General features: G+C 44.5%; 1 pseudogene; it reads left to right on the forward strand.

The window, feature by feature from the left end:
• The first annotated feature begins 10446 nt into the window (after nucleotides 1–10446).
• On the forward strand, nucleotides 10447–11851 carry LOC136503074 (uncharacterized; annotated as a pseudogene).
• Nucleotides 11852–14158: the final 2307 nt, after the last annotated feature.

Consider the following 14158-nt stretch of genomic DNA (forward strand, 5'->3'; position numbering starts at 1 on the left):
GGTCGGTTCCCAGTCTATGGTTTTTCCTTGAAGAAAGGCAACGAGCCCTTGGGACTGGTAGAACGAACTCGAGAACTATATGGATTGGCCACTGAGAATCTAGAGTCGATCACCAGGTGACCCATGCTAGACCCCCATGAACGGGAAGCCAGGGCCCCACTTGGACTAGCCCGTTAATAGCTCATCGAGCACCATGTTTCGTCCATCAAAGAAAAACATGGCATGGCTCAGCCGCTCCATTTTATAAAAAAAATACTTAAGAGATGATGATCACAAATACGAGCTGATCCCTCAACCAAACCCCTACAACGCGCGGGGGCTCGAGGGAAGTTGGACTCACAAGGAGACCGAATGCATGGTCATAGGACGATGGCTCGGATCCTAGGGAAGGGTAAGTCCTGTGCTAGAGGGCCACCTTCTTCTTGATGTCGTCTAGCTCGGTGTCGGTGTAGACAGGCGTGAGAACCATCATAGGTAAGGAGGGATACGAAGCTGAAAATGCTCCTACGGCCCATTCACGCCTAGGAGTTTGAAGGCTGGCCCACCAATGGATTCACAGCCACTCTAGGGCACCCTTAGAGCGAGGGGTGGAAAGGGATGGGCCCACTAGCAGCCAGTACCTGGGTGCACAAGCGCCGCGGGCATCCCGGCCCATGTTCGAGTTTTGGTCAGTTCCTAGTCCATGGTTTTTCCTCGAAGAAAGGCAACAAGCCCTTGGAACCGGTTGAATGGACCCAAGAACTATATGGATTGGCCATAAGAGTCTGGAGTCGGTCATCAGCTGACCCATGCTGGACCCCCGCGAACGGGAAGCCAGGGCCCCACTCGGACTAGCCCGTTAGCAACTCATCGAGCAACATGTTTCGTCCATCGAGGAAAAATGTGGTATGGCTCGGCCCCTCTATTTTATCGAAAAAATGCTTGAGGGATGATGATCACAAAGATGAGCCAACCCTTGACTGGACCCCTGCTACGCGTGGGGGCTCGAGGGAAGTTGGACTCGCAAGGAGACCGAACGTGCGATCACAGTACGATGGCAGACCGATCGGATCCTAGGGGACCGGAATCAAGAAAAATATTTTTGACCTCCCAAATCCTATGGTTACATGCCCCCAAGAAGACCGATTGTGACAAAAGGGAATCACCGTCCTACCAGGACACATCGCGGGCTACAAAAAGAAGGCCAAGGCCCTTAGAGTCCTCCCGTCCGAAAAAGCATCCATAGGAGTATTCTATTCCTCTACAGGCTCAGGGTTACTGTTGGGTATCGATAGTAGGGATACCCAAAGCAAGGAAGTTAGCACCCACGTTGACTTCCCTGAATGGCTCGAGACGTATTAAAAGGTCTCGTACGACGCCAAGGCCGTGGACTCCGTCTCGCCCGACCTCGAGGCCATGGGCTCTATCTCGCCTGACCCCTTAGGTGCGTGCTCTGTCTCGTCTAACCCCAAGGACACGGGTTCTGTCTCGCCCAAGGTTGCGGGCTCTATCTCGGCCGACCTTGAGGCCACGGGCTTCGTCTCGGCCGACCCCTTGGGTGCGGGCTCCATCTCGCCTAACCCCAAGGACGTGGTTTTTGTCTTGCCCAAGGTAATGGGCTCCATCTCGCCTGACCTCGAGGACACGGGTTCTGTCTCATTCGACGGGGACCCATACTGCCACCAACCACTTTAGGTCCAAGCGTATGGACCTAGGTCAAAACTCTGACGCCAGGGAAGATGCTGGCATGCCTCGATGTAACCCATGGCCATAATGGACCATAGCTGGGGATTCACATCAAGAACAGTGTCGGGCGTGCCGGTGCTGTTCTGCCTAATCCTCTTATGGACGCTGACAGGCGCGTCAGTTCACCACGACGTCCGCTAGGATGGAGTGGAACACCATGACCGACAGATGACGCCTACGCATGGCGCCAGTGATGAATAGGGCCACGACATGGAGCCATCCCTGTTGACATCTATAGGATCGGCAGGACCCGTATGAAGGAGAAGAAGGACCCGGCAACCCTGGAAGCCTTTTTCTCTCTCTCGTTCTTCTTCTTTTCCTCCTTTATAACCCGCGCTTTCCCTACGCCTATAAAAGGGGAAGCAGGGTGCCCCATGAAAGGGGAGATCTAAACACAAGAGCATGACATGAGCACACGGCTGAGCAGCAAGGAAGCTCTCAGCACCCGTTCACTCCTTCCACCAGAGACTTGGGATCCTCTCCCTCTCTCGCCTATTTGTAACCCCTACTGCAAACCAAGTGCCGATAACACGAGCAGCAGCGAACTGGACGTAAGGATGTTCCGTCCGAACCAGTATAAACCCTTGTGTCCTTTGAGCACACCATCCGAGCCAGACGCGCAAACAGAAATTTACTCGTCCGTGGTCCGAAAACACCGACACTGCTCATAAAAACATGGCGTGTGAGCAATGAAAGAAGAGATGTTGGATGGTTTCAGGTTTGCTATAAAAACAGGAGGACGTAACTTCATTCCAATTCCTCTTTGCCAAGTTATCCTCAGTGAGAATAACCCCTCTTTTAAAGAACTAAATAAAGATTTTAATCTTCAAAGGGATCTTAAGTCGTCAAAATACTTGTGATACTTTTAAGCCATTACTGATTAGGTAGTTGTACATCGAGCTAACTGTGAATAAACCTGTTTTATGTAAAATCCAAACAAAATTATCAGTACCCTGTTTCAGGTTAATATTAGCCATCCTTGCTACTAGGTGGTTCCATTCTAGTAGCTTGTTTTCCACTATTGCCCTTCTAAACTCAACACTAAGTGGAACTTAGCTTAATGCATTTCGAACCTTCGCTTCTTTCCTACAAACAATGTTGAATAAAGTTAGATATTGGGATTTTAGTGGTTGGTACCCTAACCAGGTATCTTCCCATGACATGATTTGATTACCATCCTTTGACCTGAAAGCTCCCAAACTCAAGAAAGTTTCTTTTCATGAGACTCATCCAAAAATGAGAGTCTCAAGCTTTTTTTTTCTGAACCTGTGACAAGTCATATCTTTAATATATTTGTTCATTAATATGTCCTATCAAAATACCATGTTCATTGCTTAATTCAAATAGTAACTGAGATGAGTTCTTGTATGGAAAGATTGGTTGACGCATGAGTAATCGGTTGCATGCTTCTACCCTTCCAAACTTGAAAGGCTACATATATATACTCCCAACGGCGGAGCTACGTGGGGGCCATAGTGGGCCATGGCCCCCCCTTGGTTCTCGAAATTTTTTAAATTTCACATACTGTTAAGAGGGAATAGAAATATAAATACAAGGCCATGACTTAATAATAGTACAGAGTCATAACAGCTAGCAAGCAATCAGTCCATCCGTAGACATGGCAAACAACGCAATCCACATTCAGTCTCCATTTCTCCCTTCTGCTTTTCTTCTTCAGAGTGGCATTGTCTCCATGGCTATTCATCTCTTACCGTAGATGGCTCTGCACTTGGCATGCCGGAACAGAGCTCTTGCCAGCCTACAAAGCTCTCGGACTGCCGCAGGTTGTCTTCTTATTCAGCACATGCTTGCAAAATGCCCCCCCCCCCCCCCTCTTGGGCTGCACGCCCCGTCACTGTATACTCCCAAATTATCAGATATATATTACTATGAGATAATGATGCATTTATGAAATAAATTCTAAAAACAATGATATAACTATAATATATACTTTTATTTTTATTTTTATTTTTATTTTCTTGGCTGTACGTACAAGATTGATGCATGCATGCTACGTGCGCCACTCCGCGGTAGTACATCTTCACGTGTCCGTGTTCCTGAACGAATCAATGCATTTTGTTTTCACATGTTTTCACATGCATGCATGAGACCCGATCGCGGTGCCACACATGCCTCTGCTTTATATTGTGCTTGTTTAGTCCCAACCAAATTCTCAAAAAGTGCTATAGTAGCTATCACATCGAATCTTACGATATGTGCATAGAGCATTAAATATAGATGAAAAAAACTAATTGCACAGTTTGGTTGGAAATCACGAGACGAACGTTTTGAGTCTAATTAGTCCATGATTGAATAATAATTACCAAATAAAAACGAAATTGCTACAGTAGCCAAATTTCTAAATTTCACCCAACTAAACACAGCCTATATTTGCTTTCAAGTGCTCCAATATTTTTTTTCTATATGTACCCTACATTAATTTGAGATGCCCATCCTATCATATAGTATGTACTATTCCATACATGCAGCACCTACCCACGTACTACTCGTACTTGTAGGTCTTGTTTATTCCTCCCAAAAAATTTACTCCCTATTCTATCGAATATCTAGACACATGTATGAAATATTAAATATAGACTAAAAGTAACTAATTACACAGTTTGGCCCAGTTTGGCTTGCTGAATCTTGACTGAAACTGTCTGTAAAAAATTGTTCTGGCTGAATTGTTGTGAGAGAAAAGCACTGTTTCGGCTGAAAAAACAAGCCGAACAAGCCGAATATGGGATAAGCCGAACGGGGCCTTTGTGACTAATTTACGAGACGAATCTTTTAAGTCTAATTAGTCCATGATTTGACAATATGGTGCTACAGTACACATGTGCTCATAACGGATTAATTAGGCTTAATAAATTCGTCTCACGGATTACTGATAGATTCTGTAATTTATTTTTTTATTAGTATTCGAACACCCAATATGACACCTCATATAACATCCGATCTGATATGATACCCAAAACTTTATACCATAAATTTAGACAAGGCCGTTGTAGCACGCGCATGTAAGTGGAAGACAGCACGTACGCCCATACCTCCGCTCACCATCGTCCATGTCGTCCTAGCTTTCTACGTGTAGGTGTAGTATGTGTAGATATAAATCATAAACCTATATCTATAGATTTTGATGAAAATAATCTATATCTGTATCGTAATAATATTAAAAGAAGCAAAATTCTTTCATCCCTCACTCGCCCTCTCCCATCCCTCAGCGATTACTGCTTAGACGTTAAAGAAAAGACCTTCATTGACGTGGCAGCACTTATTGTTGGGATGAAAGATAGAAACAATACACAATTAGTCTCACGTCTTGCAATGAGTCATCGCAAGAACATCTACTAACAGATCAGCAGTGGAATCAACAATCACACGCACAATAAGCATAACGACGTACGTGAAAAAACTTCTCTAGGTAAGGAGTAAAAATTATGGGATCAAACGGTTCACTCTAAGCTTCCACTATAATCAACAATGGATATAAAGAGTCTTATCTAGAGAATTACAAACTTGGCATCAACTACAACTACAATCTTCTATAACAAAATGAATGATAACAACCAAATAGAGAAGTCACAGATTTTATCCTCCTTCAATATATCAATTCATATCTAACAAACTACATATCAATTGTGCATGAATTTTGATAGGCATATAGATCCACGAGTCCCATTTTGGTAGGCATATAGATCCACAAGTCCTCTAACCACCGACCAAGTTTTAGCTCAATCGGACTCTGGTTCACCACCCGAAACAATCATTAAAAAAACGAGATCCAACCTAGGAGGAAATAGGTGGTTTTTCATTAAGAAGAGAAATAAGCACCTAAATTCAGTCAAAAGAGGACTTGAACCTGAGTGGTTGGGTGCATGACCACACCTCCCATCCAACTATTTGAGCTAGGCTTCACTTACGCAAAACAATCATCTACCAAAACTGCTCTATCCTGTAGTAACCCGAACTGATAAAACCCCTTTCAAATCTAATGCTATGCTCAACCAATCCTTCAACCAACTGAACAGGTCAAAGTAATCTAAGTGAGGAACGATCTCATCAAGTTTGGTGCCAATCCAACCACATTTGAGCCTCCGATCACCGGCCTGAAGATGGCCAATTAGAACCACCACACGCGGTCTAGATAGATTTGCTTCTCCTTCTTCCTCCCTTGTGTCACGTTGTGGTGTTCCTGTGTTCTACTCTCTCCACCCTCTCTCTTAGCTACAACAGCTGAAGCACTAGAGGCTAAGGTTTTTTACTTTACCTTCCAAGCTTGATCTCCACCCTTGATTCCAACTGAAATTAATAACTCACAGGAACATGCCTCTGAGCCCAACTGTTTTATTGGGCTCAAGATCATCCTCGCTACCGGAAATAGTATAATTGCCGAGTGCCTGAGGGTTTGCCGAGTGCATTCCATCGGGCAATCGGCAAATATCCTATTTACCGAGTGTTTTGAATTCAACACTCGGCAAACATATAGCACTCGGCAAAATTAAACTTTGCCGAGTGCCTAACAAAAAACACTCGGCAAACTACAATGAAACACTCGGCAAAGTATAGACACGTGCGCTGGGCGTGTGGCGGCCATGTGACGGGACAGACCAACACTTTGTGTTGTGGCTTGACTGAGCTTGAGCCTGCACACGCATGTATGTGATACAACTGGTGCATACACTGTCCTCAAGAAAATGGTGCATACACAAAATCACTAGTTTATTTTACATACAAAATTAATCATTCATTACACCTAATATTTATTATAGATCTTGGAATTTATTTGATTCAATTAAAGTACGGTTTGGTTCAACCTAAATTAATTAATTTAATGAAAATAATTAGTTTATTATCATCTAATTTGGTAGATCCAGATAATTACACAACAAGCTATAGGTGGTGTTACCGCGGCATATATATGAGCATATTCGCTATGCCAGTATATATTATACACAGAGAAAGAGGCATGGACGCAGGTGTTTCGCCTACGCAGACGCCATACGTTTATACGTACGTATTGCTGTCGGTGGATGGCTACCCTTGGGACCGTTGGCCGGCCGTCGTCGTCGGCGTGCTGCCAAGTGCCAACCTCCCCAACGCCTCGCAGGTAGTGGTATTAATGGCGGTGAGGCTCGTCGTCGTCGTGACACGAACAAGTCCTGCCTACCTACCATCACCCAGCGGTCCCGTACACTGTAGGAGACGAGTACTCCTACGCAGGGTCGTCGTCTGCTGCCCTCTGCTCAATGATGATGTGTTCTAAACTTTATTACACACTATGCTAAAAAAAACTTTATTACACGTACCTGATGTACGAGAGTAGGAGCAGCTGCACGACTGCGGAGCTGCAGGTAGATCATGCACACAAGAGCTAGCGATGCATGATAGATCTGACCACCCAAACCAAATAGATCGAGGTAGTAATTGTGTCTGGTGGAGGCTATCCTATTTCCTCCATGCTAGAGCCATCACTCACGCCAAATAGTACTGCTACTAATTGATAAATCCAATTGTGTCTAGCGGAGGACATTCTATTTTAGATGCTAGCGTTAGCTCTTGGTAATGTCTAAGAGCAATTTCACTTAAATTAGGGTTCCTACCTTTGATCGGAGGGTTCTCCAATTTTTAGGTTCTTTTTCATCTACTATAATAACAGCTCGCAGATCCATTTCAGTAGTTACCGACATATGAGATTTACTCTTCATTCTCCTCCTGTGGCCATATATGTACCTTCGCTCCAATCAATTGAGCTATGACCGAGATGGGGAGGAGCGTCGATGACCTCATTGTTAAGGAGGGGTTCACCTGGGCAGAGGAGTAGGCGTTGAGAGAGTAGCCACACTGAGGGAAGGAGCTCGCAGGACAAGGAAGAACCTTACTGGGGACAGGACAAGAGCACTGGGGAGAGGAGTCGCGCTGGGGAAGGATCTCTCTAGGGCAGGGAAGGATCGGGTAAGGGTCTCGTTAGGACGGGGAAGGACCTCGCCAGGGGACAGGACGGGAGCTAGGGAGAGGAGCCACGCCGGGGAAGGATCTCAGTCACAGGCGGACAACCTCACTGCGAGGGGCACGCCGTAGGGAGGGAGACCCGCCTGGGAAAGGGGCACGCCGCCGCAGGGAGGGGAGTCACACCACCAAGGTGAGGAGCCTCGCTGAGTCGCTGGGGGAGCCGCGCCGAGGGAAGGACCTCCCAGGGATGGTGGAGCATGCAGGGGACATCGGATGTGGATGGAAAAGACACGACTCCTCTTGCTTGCTGGAGGAAAACAAGTGTCGGTTGAGGGGCTAGAGGAGGGTCCCTAGAAAATGAGGGCCGGGAGGGAGATTTGAGGGGCCTCCCATTTTTAGGGTTCTAATCGAGGCTCCAGTGGAGCCTTTTTTTTTTTGTTCATCAAATTTGGTTTTGACGGCTCAAGTAGGACCTGCCAGAGATGACACCTCTAATAATAGTAAGAGTTAGATACCGACTCTTAGATCCATCTCATCCTATGTGGGCCACATGTTTTATTTATGTATTCTCGCTCCTGTCTAGAGAGAGAGATACCATGTTTCTCATATATTTTTAGTATGTGCAAAGAGCTTAGCTTTTCTTTATTTCTCTTCCCGCTAGGTGCTAGTTCAAAGCTTTTTGGCCTCTCTCCCTTCCACATGTTATCTGATACTAGCTTAGAGTTGTCCATTAGAGATGCCCAAGTATACATAGCTCCATGCATGTTTAGATACCATACGTGATACGGCTCACATGAACATTAGGTCCCAAAACGGTTATTGGCCAAACAGAATTGGGCCTTAAATGTGCGATTAAAACAGCTATGATGCCTCCCTAGGCTATGAATCGCATGGTAGAGAAAAGGAAAAAGTCCATTTTACCTCCCTAAACTATCCTCAAAGTCTAGTTTTCCCAACACCAGGTAAACCACCTCCCTCGACTTTTAAAACCGTTCATTTTACCTCTCTGACCCGGTTATAGGTGATTTTCAAAGGCTTTTTTGTCTTTTTTTTTATTTGGCTGAATTTTTAAAAAATCATAAAATAGAAAATCTATTTTTCTGACTCCACATGAGTAGATTTATACATTGAACATATAATATGGTATACTTTAGTACAAAGTTTTTGCTGTAGCTTTAGATATAAGCTTTTTCTGTAATTAATTCAAAGATGCAGTTTCTTTGGTCCAATTGTGGTGAAATTTTTATGATGCACTAATTATTATATGATTGAATTGTAGTAAAAATTTTCAGTATATTGTGTATGAAATTTTTACTACAGTTAAAGCATACAATAATTAGACCACCTTAAAAATTTCACCATAATTGAACTATAGAAACTGCAGCTATGAATTAATTACAGAAAAGCATATATCTAAAGCTACAACAAAAACTTTGTACTAAATTATACTAAATTATATGTTTACTGTGTAGATCTACTCATGTGGAGTCCAACAAAATTAGATTTTCTATTTTATAATTTTTCTGTGATTTACTATGATTTTTTAAATATTTAGCCAAAAAAATAAAAAAGACAAAAGGCAAAAACACCTTTGAAAACCCCCTATAACTGGGTCAGGGAAGTAAAATGAACGGTTTTAAAAGTTGAGGGAGGTGGTTTACCCGGTTTTAAAGTTCAGGGAAGAAACTAAACTTCGAGATAGTCCAAGGAGGTGAAATGGACTTTTCCCTAGAGAAAAATGGTAGTGTTGGCCCATGCTAAAGCTATGGCATGGCATGCATATGCCTCGGGTGAGCCATAAACTGGCCGCGATGCAGGCCTATACACAGCCCAATTAGTGTACGTAAGTGCCAGTTGCCTTTTCAGTTTATTGACCCATGCAAAGGATGCATTCACCGATCACGTACGTAGGTGACTCTGATCACATTTGGACTTCCATGTCCACTATGCCCACTCGTCTTCCGAGCGTTCACGTGGCATCGACATCGACGGGCACTCGGCGAATGTTGTAGGTGCGGTATCGCGAGTGTCGATGGAACAAGACGACGTTTATTTGCCACGACGAGTTTCCTCCAGGGTCCTGGCTATACCATTGGTCGGCCAGTGAGTACGTCGTGCTTCCAGCTGCATGTTTAATTTTTCTTCCCTACCGACATGCTCTCTCAATTACCATTCGTTCTCATCTAACTTTTGAATTAGGGTATGTATGTACTAGCAGCTAGGGTGCATTCTTGCATTGTCTACTGGTTCAGTGAAGAGGATTTCGTTTCAAAGAATACTAAACCAATGCATGCATGGTGCTCTTTAGGGGAGCGGCAGGAGAAGTTAAATTAAAAAATATTGGTAAGATTGATTTGTCCTTTATTACTCCTTTGGCATTAATTCCTATTACAATTCTTGTTAGGCCAGTCTCAATGAGCATTTCATTGGAGTTTTATATATATTAAATAAGGTGACACAACAGCAAAAATGAAATCTTTGCATGATTTGAGAAGGAGAGAGAATGAAAATGTTTCGTGGGGAGGAAACCTGGGCACCGTAACCAAGTCATTGGAGAGCGTATGACACTCGCGTTGATGTGGTGGTGGTGGGGGGGGGGGGGGGGGGGGGGGGGGGGGCGCTCCAGACGCGCGCTACTCCGCCTCGGCCCCGATCCTTCTTGCACTTCGACCAATCCTTCCTGCCCCCCCTCCACCTCCGCCCATTGCTTCGCGCCCCCTACTCCCAAGCAGCGCCGAGCGTTTCCGATTCCATCTAGCAGCGTCGATGGATCCAGTGCCCCATGAGAGCTCCAGGCGGCTCACATCCGGTAGAGGGGGGAAAGGACGCGGGGGCAGCCGGCTGGCCATGAAGACGGTGTCCTCGCATGCGCCCTCGTCACGTCCATCTTCGTCACCGGTGCCGCCACCGCTAACGTCGTCGACTTCTGCCCCAGTGACACCACTGGTTCCGCTGCCGTCTAGTTCAGCCCCTGGTGCGTGCCGACTTCTTCCCCTGCTGCGCCGACTGTGCTGCCACGGCCACCGCAAGGAGTAGGATGGGGGCATACCCCCAAATTTTCCATCTCAACCTGGAAACCAGCAAGCCCCAAATCCATGGTATGACACCTTTGCAATATACTATATACTTGCTGACCTATATACTTTCTGAACTACTACAATGAAAATTTATCATCTCTGAATTTCGTTCTGTACTTGAACTGCGAGTAGTTGATTTCTGCATTTTAGCTGCAATAGTTGTTAGCTATGTATCTCTACAGCTTGATGTATCTCTAGACTTATTGAACTGCAAGCTGTGAAACAAGGCACTTCAACAAAGGAGACGGTGAATATTGACATTGATGAAGAGGACAATAGCGAGGCAAATAAGCCGGCAAAGAAAAGATATTGGAGTCATGAAGAGGAATAGAGACTAGTAATCACTTAACAATTTTTTTATTTTGCATTTTGTAGGCCAGTGCTTGGTACAATACTTGATTTGTTCATATTTTCTTATTTTGTATTTTGTAGGCCAGTGTTTGGTTGAATGCTTCTAAAGACCCAGTTAAGGAAAATGACAGGAAAGGTGATACATTATGGAAGGAAGTCACTAATGAGTTTAACAAGAAAGGGAATGGGAAGCGTACAAGGGAAATAAACCAATTGAAGGTTTACTGGTCATGCCTGAAGTCATCGATCAGTGATTTCAATGGCTATTGGACTACGGTAACTAACGTGAATACAAACGGATACTCCGACGACATGCTGGAGGATGAGGCACAGAAGATGTATGCAAAAAGGTTTGGAAAGCCTTTCTCGTTGGTGCATTGGTGGAGGATACTAAAAGATGAGCCGAAATGGTGTGCACAGTTTCAAGTGAGAGAAAACAAGAGTGAAATAGTTGATGTTCTAGATGAAGAATCATGTCCCATTGGTAGGGAAGCAGCAATGGCCAGCGCAATGGAAAGCGCAAGAAGGAAAATATTATGGAAGGAATTGTCATCCTTGGTGACAACATTGAGAAAATTGTCAAGGTGCAGCAAGATTGCAAGTTGGAGCATGAAAAGGTGACAGAAGCACAGATTCAGATATCAAATGCAAATTTGAAGGCTGCAAAGGAGCAAAAGGAAGCAAAGATGTTTGAGGTTTATAATTCCCTGCTTAATCAAGATAGTGTTGGCAGTCCTTATTGACCAAATCTGACCGCCAAATAAGATACAAAAACATGAGAACTAAGCAAACTTGTACACATGTTATTTATATTGACACAATTCCACATGTATTGGAGAATCAGTATTTTGCTGGACATATATCTGGAATACGTGGAAAATGTGATCAAAGTGCGCCATCAGAGAAAGCGTAACGCAGACCCGCTCAAGGCAAATAAAAGAAATGCCCATGTACCATGCAAATCTAGGCCAAACACCAACGTAGTAGTGGCCCAGACCAACTCAGAAACCGACCACGCAAAGAAGGTGGTGAGGGGAGCCAACCCTGGTGCAGTCGCACCAGGGCCCGCACCCCCACCACCGCCTCTCGGGCCCATCTTCGTCAGGCGGTGCATTGATGATGCCTAGGGTCGGTTTTGAGTAGTTTCCTATTTTACCTTGGCCTAACCGACCACAAACTAGTATAAAAGGAGGGGTAGTGCTCACCTTCAAAATGCACACCACACAAGAGCCTCTCTCTCCAACACTTGTATCTTTTTACTATTCTTAGTAGTTTTATTTGGAGCAAGGCAAGAAGCTTCATTGGAAAGCTTATACTTTGGAGAATTCTTGGTATGAATAATATTAAGGATTCTTCGATGCTTTTTCTCTCATATTATCAATATAGCTATGTTTATGAATTAGAGCTAAGTTCTTATGTTATTCATTTAGCATATAGAACTTTATGTTTAATCTTTCATACACACATGTTTAGACCAAGACCTAAATTGAGGTAGTAGGTTCTACTTTAAGTTTAGTTTTCGTCATTATATTCTTGCGGGTTCGTCATCTGTCCCCGTGGCAGATGCTCTAGTAAGAGGACTCCTGATAAAAATGGAAGTTCCTGGCCACCGTTAGAGTAGTAACCAATAGCGTAGACATGGTGTCTATGTTAGAAGTTACCTTCATTTGCCTCGTATCCTCCGGTTGAGGGGTAGGCAGCAGGTGGTGACAGCCCTATCCGTCTTTCATAATCCCCCATGTTCGGATACGACGCAGAGCTACAGGCCAGCCTCGCCTGGCAGACCAGGTGTGATCCGGTGCCCGAAGTAAGTTTATAGTGAGCAAAGCTATCTGAACTTAGGATCGCTACCCTTAGATATTCATGTATTTGTATGATCTGCTCATCTTAGCAGAGCTATACAAGATAAGCCTGCTTCAGTTTAGGTTTATTCTTTTATGCTTTATTCTTTCTTTTATCTTTATCCTTGAGATTGGCTTGAGTGTGTGTGTCACACTATCCAATATCTATCCGCAATTACCCCTGTTATGGACTTTGGTCTACTATGCAGCCATGTTATCTTGTCCATATCCTTATTAGAGACTTTTACACAATGCCTTCCTTTGGGGAAATATAAATGAATGATACCCGAAAATACTTTCAGGTGAAATGCTATAATGATATATTCGTACGCTTGCGGAGTATTTCTGCATGTGTTCAGAAATATCATCATGGCGATTCTAGTGCCATTGCTAGGTAACACAAATCCTAGCAGTGATGCTAAGAAACACCAACAAGCATTTCTGGTGCCGTTGCCAGGGATGGAATTAAAAACTCCTACTTGTTGATTGCATTTAGAAATGCCAACAAGCATTTCTGGCGCCGTTGCCGGGGATGGACTTAAAAACTCCATACTTGGTGATTGCGTTTAGAAATGCCAACAAGCATTTCTGGCGCTGTTGTCGGGGAAGGCACTGGTTAAAGGAATCTATTAGGACATGTTCATGATAATATGCATGGGTAATAGCCATTGTTCATAACAGGATAACTTTGCTTGTTTTCTCCTGTTGTGGATGAAAATAGGATAGTATAAGACGATTTCGACTTGCCAACAACCTTCACCGAGAATCCGGAGTAATTCCTAAAGAAGGCCTGACCTTATGATGATCCTCCTTCCACTACGCCGCCGACAACCGAACCCGTCATCCAAGCACCATCTGTACCGAACACCATGGCCGACAAGACTCTACGCGAGTATTCGTCCCCATTGTTGCCAATGTGCCCGTTGGGCCCACTATCAACATGGGCGATGTGAACTTCGAACTGAAAACCGACCTAATCATGATGGTGCAGGCAAATCCATTCTATGGATTGCCTAGCGAGGACACCAACGCACATCTCCAACACTTCCTGAAGCTGTGCGACACTGTCATCATGGAGGGTGTCTCATCAGAGGTAATTAGACTCCGCTTGGTCTCGTTCTTCCTCTGGGGGAGGGTGAAACAATGGTTCTACAAGGACTAGGAAGCTGTCAACACATAGAATAAATGTTCCACGACATTCCTCATGAA

This window comes from Miscanthus floridulus, chromosome 14, assembly GCF_019320115.1.
Source record: "Miscanthus floridulus cultivar M001 chromosome 14, ASM1932011v1, whole genome shotgun sequence".
NCBI lineage: Eukaryota > Viridiplantae > Streptophyta > Magnoliopsida > Poales > Poaceae > Miscanthus > Miscanthus floridulus.